We start from the raw sequence: 8977 nt of genomic DNA on the forward strand, positions 1-8977 counted from the left end.
TATATGTTTATATTTTGCGTATGAGAATAAGTAAAAGGAGTTACATAGGAAGCTGCAATGAGAGAAAAGATCATAAGTATAGGATGCATATGAGTCGCAACGAATAGCATAATGTATCGAGAGAAAGATGCTAGGTATATAAGATAGCGCGTACGGCGGCAGCAGCGGCGGCGGCGCTGCTCAATATCTTCATGCGTATAATGGTAACATTTGATAGTCGAATGTATAACAAAAATAACTGTTCCCAGAACTTATTATGTCGATCTTCTCGCGGCGGTACTTTTGATTTACTTTGTTTCATATACACTGACTGCCATAGATAAATCCCGGGGCAGTCTCGCTATAGCAAGGAATGCTTCTCAGCGTCAGTCTTTGTCAAAGTTCATCCGGGTAAACTGTCCGATGTGAATGACTTCAACTTACAAAAGTATTCTGCCAATAGCGGAATATTTTTGCATGTTGAGTTATGTGATTAAGTGTTACGCGTGTGTGTGTGTGTGTATTTGTAGAATGAAGAATTCCGGCGAGCCTCCAGCCAAACGGCTAAAAATTGAAGAGGAAGAGAACATCAACGTCGAAGTGGATGTCCTCGATGAAGAAGAAGAAGAGGAAATGGAAGAAGAGGATGTCCTCGTCGACGTTGATGTTTTCGGCGATGAGGACATCCTCTTCAATGCCGATGTCAATGAAGAAGAGGAATTGGAGGAAGAGGAGGATCGTGAGAAAGAGATCGTCAATGGTTTCAACTTCAACAACGTCAGCGCCCAGAAGGACGTAGAATTCCTGATGGCTCTCCTCCATGTAAGAGATTATAAACAGCTATTCCACGTCCTCGAAGAGGCAGTGTAGAAGGAGGAGGAGGAGGAGGAGGCCGAGGAATAAAAAAGGAGGAAGACGAAGAGGAGGAGGAGGAGGAGGAGGAGGAGGGGGAGAAGGGTAAGTAATCATCAACTTTTTTCATGAATTAAAAAATTTAAATAATAAAAGTAGGCTCGACCGCGATCCCAAAAGTAGGTGCTTTATTATATTCAATAATTCTAAAAAATAATATAAATATAAATAATAAAAGTAGGCTCGACCGCGATCCCAAAAGTAGGTGCTTTATTATATTCAATAATTCTAAAAAATAATATAAATATAAATAATAAAAGTAAAAATAATATAAACAATAAAAGTAGGCGCGACCGCGACCCCAAAAGTTTCCTTTCGTGACCGCGACGCCAGCGTCGCCTGGCGGAAACTCTGTGGCTGTATCCGTGGTCCAGAATCGGCCTAGTATTACTACTTAAATGATTTCTTCAGTATCTCATTAGTCACTACATTTTTCATTCGTTACATCTCGAGTCAGACGTATAATAACGTCGGATACCTTTTTTTCCGTATCGCTACGCACTTTTAAACTATTTCTCTTTCTGCATATCCTGGAGCGCGCGCACGATTATATCTCTCCCTGTCGTTTTAAACGATTTCTCTAACGTCTCCTTCATCATTATATTGTATTGTATTATTCATTTGTTGACGTAGATCAGTTACACCTCGTTGAATTTCGTTAGTATCTAACACCTCTTTCGTCGCCATATTATGCATTTCTTGACGCAAATCAGTTATACCACGCTGAATCGCGTTAGACACTTTCGTTGATAGCGCGCTTACACTTTTCGAGACTTCCTCCACGTTTCGTACTTTTTCCATTCGAGATATCTTTTTGCGTATCCTGAAGCGCGCGTACGATTATATCTCTCCCTGTCGTTTTAAACGATTTCTCCAATATCTCATTAGTCACTACAGTTTTCATTTGTATAGTTACATCTCGATTCAGATGCTGAATCTCGTCAGACATCCTCGTCATGCTCTTTTCCACGTTTCTTCGCACCTTCTCCACATCGCTATGCACTTCCTGTGAATCTCTCCTTATCGTTCTAAATGGTTCCTCGATCTCGTTTCGCGTATCTCGAAGCGTGCGTTTGACGTAGCTTTTGTTTACCACATCGGTGTCGAATTCCGGTGCAGCTACGTGTTCTATTTTTCGTTTCTTCGCGTCGTAATGATCCGGATTCAGACAGAGCCCACAGAGAGTACTGTCGTGTACGTAATTTCGTAAAGATTCTATCGACGATCGCGACTTTTCGATTTCGTCGCTATCGTCTCTCTTCATAGGCATACCAAATTTATTCACAAACATATCGAGTTCGCGCGAACCTGACAACCGTCGCGGTTTTCGTCACAACAATTCAATTTATAATTAATCCAGCTTCGCGAAATTCTTCGATTATCAACAATATTTCGTTGTCGTGAGCGTTATTACCCGCTCGACGAGAAGCGTCGAGCAATTGAAGACGATCTACCAACTCGTTGGGATTGTCCCAATGAACATAATCTATTTCATTGTTAGTCAATTTCGCAGCGGATGATATATTCGTCTTTATACCTGAACCCATACTCGTGCCACTGATTTTATAAGTAACTAAGAGCGGGGCGATAATGTTTTTGTATTTGTGTCCCTTGTTACTCTTAATAAGCATTCTGGCGTTATTGTCACGTCTGTGAGAATTCGTCATCAATAATATATGTTTGTACGTTTGTTTATCATTCTCGGTGTAGATAGCGTCGTTTAGAATCTTCTTGAAGATCAGTTCGTATAGACCTGGTGTACCTTTGTATCTCACTCCGTCTATGATTATATGTTATCCGTATCTACATCAAATTTTTTATTACCTAACATCGTACCATTTTCATCAAAATAAACACCGTAGACAAGATCGATTTCGTTTTTTGCATTACCAGTTAAAAGAGTATTCACATATACTTATCCTAACGGTCCTAACTGACTTTGCAATCTATGACGACCTTGAGGTGTGCTCAACATCTGTCTGACAGACGTTTCAAGCGATGGATCATCACCGATTTTAAAAACTTCTTCGTCCTGCAAGTTAAAAGGAGTTACTTGTTGTTGTTGTTGTTGTTGTTATTGTTGTGATTCTATTGGTGTGGAATGAATTATGGACGAATCAGGCATGACGTTTGATCGTTTCTTTTTTATTTGTTTGTTCCATGGAAGACGCTGGGAAGTAATTTGTGTTGGAATTGCATCATTATCATCATCGTCGTCGTTGTCGTTATCATCATCCTCCTCATCGCTGTACTCACGTTTATTCTTTTGCTTACTCTCCATAAACTTAGTTTTAAATGGTTTACCTCCACGTTTAGTGTTTCCAGCAATTTGTTTCAACGGTTCGATAATAGGTTTTAATTGTTTCTCCAGAACAATCTCATTCTCCATTATATCAGTCTTCAATGCTCTGTTTTTCTTATGAATCGACGCGCGTGTCTTTGCGATCAATTTCGCTGTTTTCTCCCGTTCAGAGATACTTTTCGTTTTGACCATCTTATCGCAATGTCAAAGAAGTACTGTTCACTTTTTTCACAAAACACTACAGATGATTTTTTTACACTACAGCGAAATCGTTGAATCCTCGCCTGTCTATCATTGCGTAATGCGCTATCTTTGTCTATTACCACAAAACCGTATTTGTGTTGCCAACATAAATGGCACAACGTACAAAAATTCTTATACGATATATCAGCATTCACGTGATCGTTATAAATGTGTTTTAAGTTAGTCCCATCTTGTTTGAATAGTATTAAAAAATTTGCATTATCGCGTATCAAATGTTTCGGTATTTTTGCATACGTCTGACAGAGATAAAAACAATCAATGTTTGTATGTCGACCCATAGAAAAATATTCTCTAATAGTATTCTGATTATCACAAGCCACATCATTGAATACGAATATTGAATTGGGAAGTGCCTCCTTCGGTGGTATGACTTCACGATTGTTGGAAAATGCGTAGTAGCCGATACCATTTATCGATTCGAGTAGTTCTTCCAAATATTTATATTTTGGTTGAAAGAGAGATTTCGAATATACGTACACGTTTACGAAACGTACACCATGTGGACTTTCTATCAAATTTATCAAAGCGTTCGTTTTACAACAGTTGGACGGTCTACAGATGATGCAACGAATTGTATTCGGTATTATAGTAAAGGGCCGTGTCTACGAATCTCTCCAAGCGTTTCATCAGACATGAATCGCGTCTTGCGGTAGAGATTCAACACTCCTATCACTCGTGATTGTCGTACGAATCGCATTTACTCGTGTAACGCGCATGCGCGATGTAGCGCGAGCGAGTTTTTTCAACACTATTTATATCACCGAGCAGGTCTTCGATTCGCACAGTTTACTGTAAAGAGCGGTCGTTGTTATTATCGCAAAAATGTTTTTCTTACTAACGGATAAATGTGGGATTCTTGATTTTACCGCCGAGCAATTGCAATACATACCAAAGATTATTCTTCTACAGGAATTTGAGAATTACGTGGAGCTACTGTGGGATCGATTATCCGAACATTTAAAAACGGATCCCGAAGTGCAACGCTGTCGTCCGTGTACAGAACATTACAATCGTTCGTGGCAACGAACATACATAGATGGTCCGCCACCACTTATCAAAAATTGCATATGTCGCTGTCGTATGGGATAATATAGCGTGGAGGGGGAATGATTCCTGCGTATGGTGCAGGTTTACTTGACAAGACAATAAACGCGCTTCCGTTTGAAGTACATATACCTGGTTATCAATTTTGTGGACCCGGTACTCGTCTCGCGAAAAGACTAGCGCGTGGTGATCGAGGTATAAATCGATTAGACACGGCGTGTCGCGAACATGATATCGCCTATTCGCGAAGCAACGATCTCGCCGATCGTACATTGCCGATCGAGTTCTCGCCGAAAGAGTACGCGAACGAGTGATTCGACGTTTGATGAGAAACCTGCCGCAACCGCTGTATGGGCAGCCATGAAAGCAAAAACGAAATTAGGGATGGGTATGAAAAGAAGAAAAAAAACGAAAAGGAAGAGACTACTTTCGGTAACAAAACGTGGAGGTTTCCTACCGATTTTACCAATATTAAGTGCGCTCGGATCTTTGATCGGTGGAGCGGCGAGCGTAGCGAGAGCTATAAGCAAAACCGCTCGACGTCAGACGGAAGGTCGCGGACTGTATCTAGGGTCCTACATACGTGGTGGTGGCGTGAGGAAAAGAAAGGCAAGAGATAAAAAAAAACATCGTAGAAGGAAACGTTAGAAGCTCTTAAAATACAGCTCTCCGGTATCACAACGAACGAACAGTTGAGCCGTGCGGCGTATCATTTGCGTTTACCATTCTTCAGAGGTGTGTTTATGCATGACGCGTTACCGACGAAACTGCATCGTAATGAAAGCGGTATCGTAAATCTCGATAATTCGGAAAATGCGAGCACACACTGGGTTGCTAATGCGAAAAAAGGAAATAACGCCGTTTACTTCGATGGTTTTGACAATCTTAGACCGTCAAGGGAACTCGACCACTATCTCGGAAGCAACGTAACGTATAATCATCGCTCTTATCAAACGTTCGATCAGAGTATTTGTGGTCAATTGTGTCTACGATTTCTTCGAGAAATAGATTGGAGAAAAAAATATATCTAATAATATGTCGTGTGAGTTATCTCAGTTGAGCGTGTACCTTCGATTATATCATGTCGTCGACTCTTACGTTGACTGGAACAACCAGTATCCTCACGGCGAGTTACTTCCTTGCGTTGGATTTAAGTAATGGTGAATACGAATTAGGTCTTATGAATTTTGAAACGTACAACGCGATACCGAATGTTACTTCTACGAATAATAAATTCTACTTCGATACCGACGATAAAATAATCACGATTCCCGAAGGATCGTACGAATTAAGTGCTATAAACAAGTATCTGAGAGCTGCTATTCGTCATATACGATGACGAACGCTTAACGATAAAGATAATAATGATGATGAATACATATTCGACGATGACGACGACGGGGACGATAGTATTCATAAAGAAGAGACACTGATTCTTCGAGCCAACGAGAATACTATGAGAAACGGGATCAAATGTGCGTACCGAATAAATTTTACGACACCGAATAACATCGATTCGCTATTAGGTTATTCAAAATCTCGTGTAATACAACCGAACAAGTGGTACGCGTCTGACAAACCTGTAAACATTATGAATGTAACTATTAGGTTGTTCGGAAAGTAATTTCGTTTTTTCTTATGAAAATGAAAGACGATTTTCAATCAGACGCGTTTCAAATGATCATGAACGGTCGAATTCGATAAATTTAATCTCTCAGCGATCTCACGAGTTGTTATTCGCCGGTTTGGATCAATTAATGCCTTTATTGTGTCTTCATCAGCTTCAACTGGCCTTCCAGAACGTGGTGCATCTTCAACATCAAAATTGCCGGATCGAAATTTTGCAAACCAGTTTTGGCACTGGCGTTCTGTCAATACATCTTCTCCATACACATCGGATAATTTTTTTCTTGCTTGAACAGCATTTTTACCTTTTCGATAGTAAAAAAGTAAAATATGCCGAAAATGCTGCTTTTCACTTTCCATATTTGATAGGGCACCAACCAAAAACTACTACGTAGAATCAATCGAACTTTTTTCACAAGCAAGCCTTGCTATATCAGCTGTCAAAATATATAATGATTATACGGCTTAAGTGTGAAGTTGGCTGTGAAAAAATACAATAAGTCCTCTGTTGGGAAAAAACGAAATTACTTTCCGAACAACCTAATATAATTCGTATAGAATGCAACATTACTTCGGGTGCGTACAACAATAAACCAGCGCATATGTACGATACACGAATTCGCGGTGAACGTTCCACCTGAATATAAATTGTACTCCCACACACGTCATTTATCTCCCAGTCATCGAGAAACGTTACCGATATAACGATACGTATAGTGGATCAAAACGAACAATTGATAAACCTTCGTGGAGAAGAGATATCGATTCGACTTCATATACGACGCAGATGATAAAAAATATGCTCACGAACGAAAGATGCTCGTTTTAAACGAGTCGCACGATTGTAAGAATACATCCACCACAATCATACCGCAGACATTATCATTGCTCATCGAACGATACGTTGGAAGAAAGCAGAGAGGAACGGAAGACAGATTGAACGCTGCGAACATTTTACGTCGCATTTCTACGATTTCTGGGATTCGTCATGAAAAATGAGTCGCGATATTCTAAACATAGGGGGTGAGTCCATCTTCGACGATCGTATCGTTAAGATCGAGACTCACATTTACGAATACCTTTACAACACCAGGATCTGTACACGTTACCGAATGAGAGTTTCCTCTACGTCGAAGGAAAATTTTCAACGAAAAAACGAGGTAGAAACACCCGAAGAACATCCTCCACGACTATCGAATAATTGCGTCGCGTTCATGTTCGATGAGATTCAGTACGAGTTAGACGATGTGGAAATCCATAGATCTAGAAACGTTGGTATTACCAATACGATTAAAAATTTCGTATCGTTAACCACTAGCAAGAGTATAACGTTAGAAAATGCAGGATGGGATGGCACAGTGCACTTATTTCGCACACCGCCATCCGAGGATTTCAACTTTTGCGTACCACTCCTAGGACTCCAAGGATTACAAACGCATAGTAATAAATGCGCGACACGAACTTATCCTGATACGTGCGCGTAACGATAAGAATTGCGTTGTGGCGCACGAATCGAAGGAACCTAAAATCACGCTATTGAAGATATAATGGAAAATGCCACATGTAGTGCTAAACGATGTCAATAAATTTTCACTTTTGCGAACGTTGGAAGGTGGACGATATCTCAGTATGTGTTTCCAATCGTGGGATCTGTATGAATTTCCTCTACTTCAAAACACAACGAAACATTCGTGGGCTGTTAAAACAACGTCGCAATTGGAAAAACCGCGATACATGATTTTTGCGCTTCAAATTGGAAAAAGAAACGTATCGTCGCAAAATGGTTCTCAATCGACGTATGTAATCTCACTAATGTGAAACTTTTTCTAAATTCTGATTTTTATCCTTACGACGATATGAATTTGGATTTCGAACACAAAAAAGCTGCTATACTCTACGATATGTATGTAAAATTTCAAAAGACGTACTACGGTTACAACAATCGCGATACTATGTTATGTATCGGGGAATTTTTTGTACACGGTCCATAGTGATCGATTGTTCTCGCCAAAACGAATCGATAAAAAGCGCTACTGGGGATATTCATATAGAATTCGAATGTAAGGAAAATATTCCACTGAACACCACAGCTTATTGTCTAATTATTCACAATAGGGTGATAGAATACAATCCATTGACTAATGTTATTCGCAAAATTGTATAATATTTTTTTCAAGCTATCTCCTTCTTTATCGAATTTCACACACTATCATATTGTAATGTAAAACACATATTCCGTTAACTATATTATATCTTACAAAAATATTTATGATGTCATTTCCCTTTCCTCTTAGATAGATAAGATATTTCTCATCTGAAAATATAAAAAAGTACGAAACGCGAATCATTACTATTGACAAAGCATTTTGTCGTGTCGTATAAATTATATAAATAAATCACGAAACGTGATTCATTATTCTTGACAAAGCGTTCGAGTACACATCGTTTCTACTGCGTGTCGTAAAATTGTGTTACATCAATGTCTCTCACGTTCATTATCATTATCGTCTTCATTACGATTACTACGACGACAACGAAGACGACGACGTCGACGGCAGCGACGAATCGTCAAAGTATAGATACCGAAATAATTCTGTATCTACAAAGTACGGCTACTTGAGTAACGCTGAAAACAATACGCAATTATCATTCGAAGAGGGAGAAATTAAAGATGCAATCTTGTTATTTCAAGAATATTATCAAATACAGGGTGATGGTACATTGAATAAATATACGTTGTATCAAGGACTTCCGGTTGCGAGGTGAGTAGAGACACACGCAGTTTAATCAGAGAGTGTAAAAGTTTTCCAAAGGTGCTGTAGAGAGTTTTCCCCCGGGGAGTTTTTTGTT

Source organism: Trachymyrmex septentrionalis, unplaced genomic scaffold (genome assembly GCF_001594115.1).
Source record: "Trachymyrmex septentrionalis isolate Tsep2-gDNA-1 unplaced genomic scaffold, Tsep1.0 scaffold98, whole genome shotgun sequence".
Classification (NCBI taxonomy): domain Eukaryota; kingdom Metazoa; phylum Arthropoda; class Insecta; order Hymenoptera; family Formicidae; genus Trachymyrmex; species Trachymyrmex septentrionalis.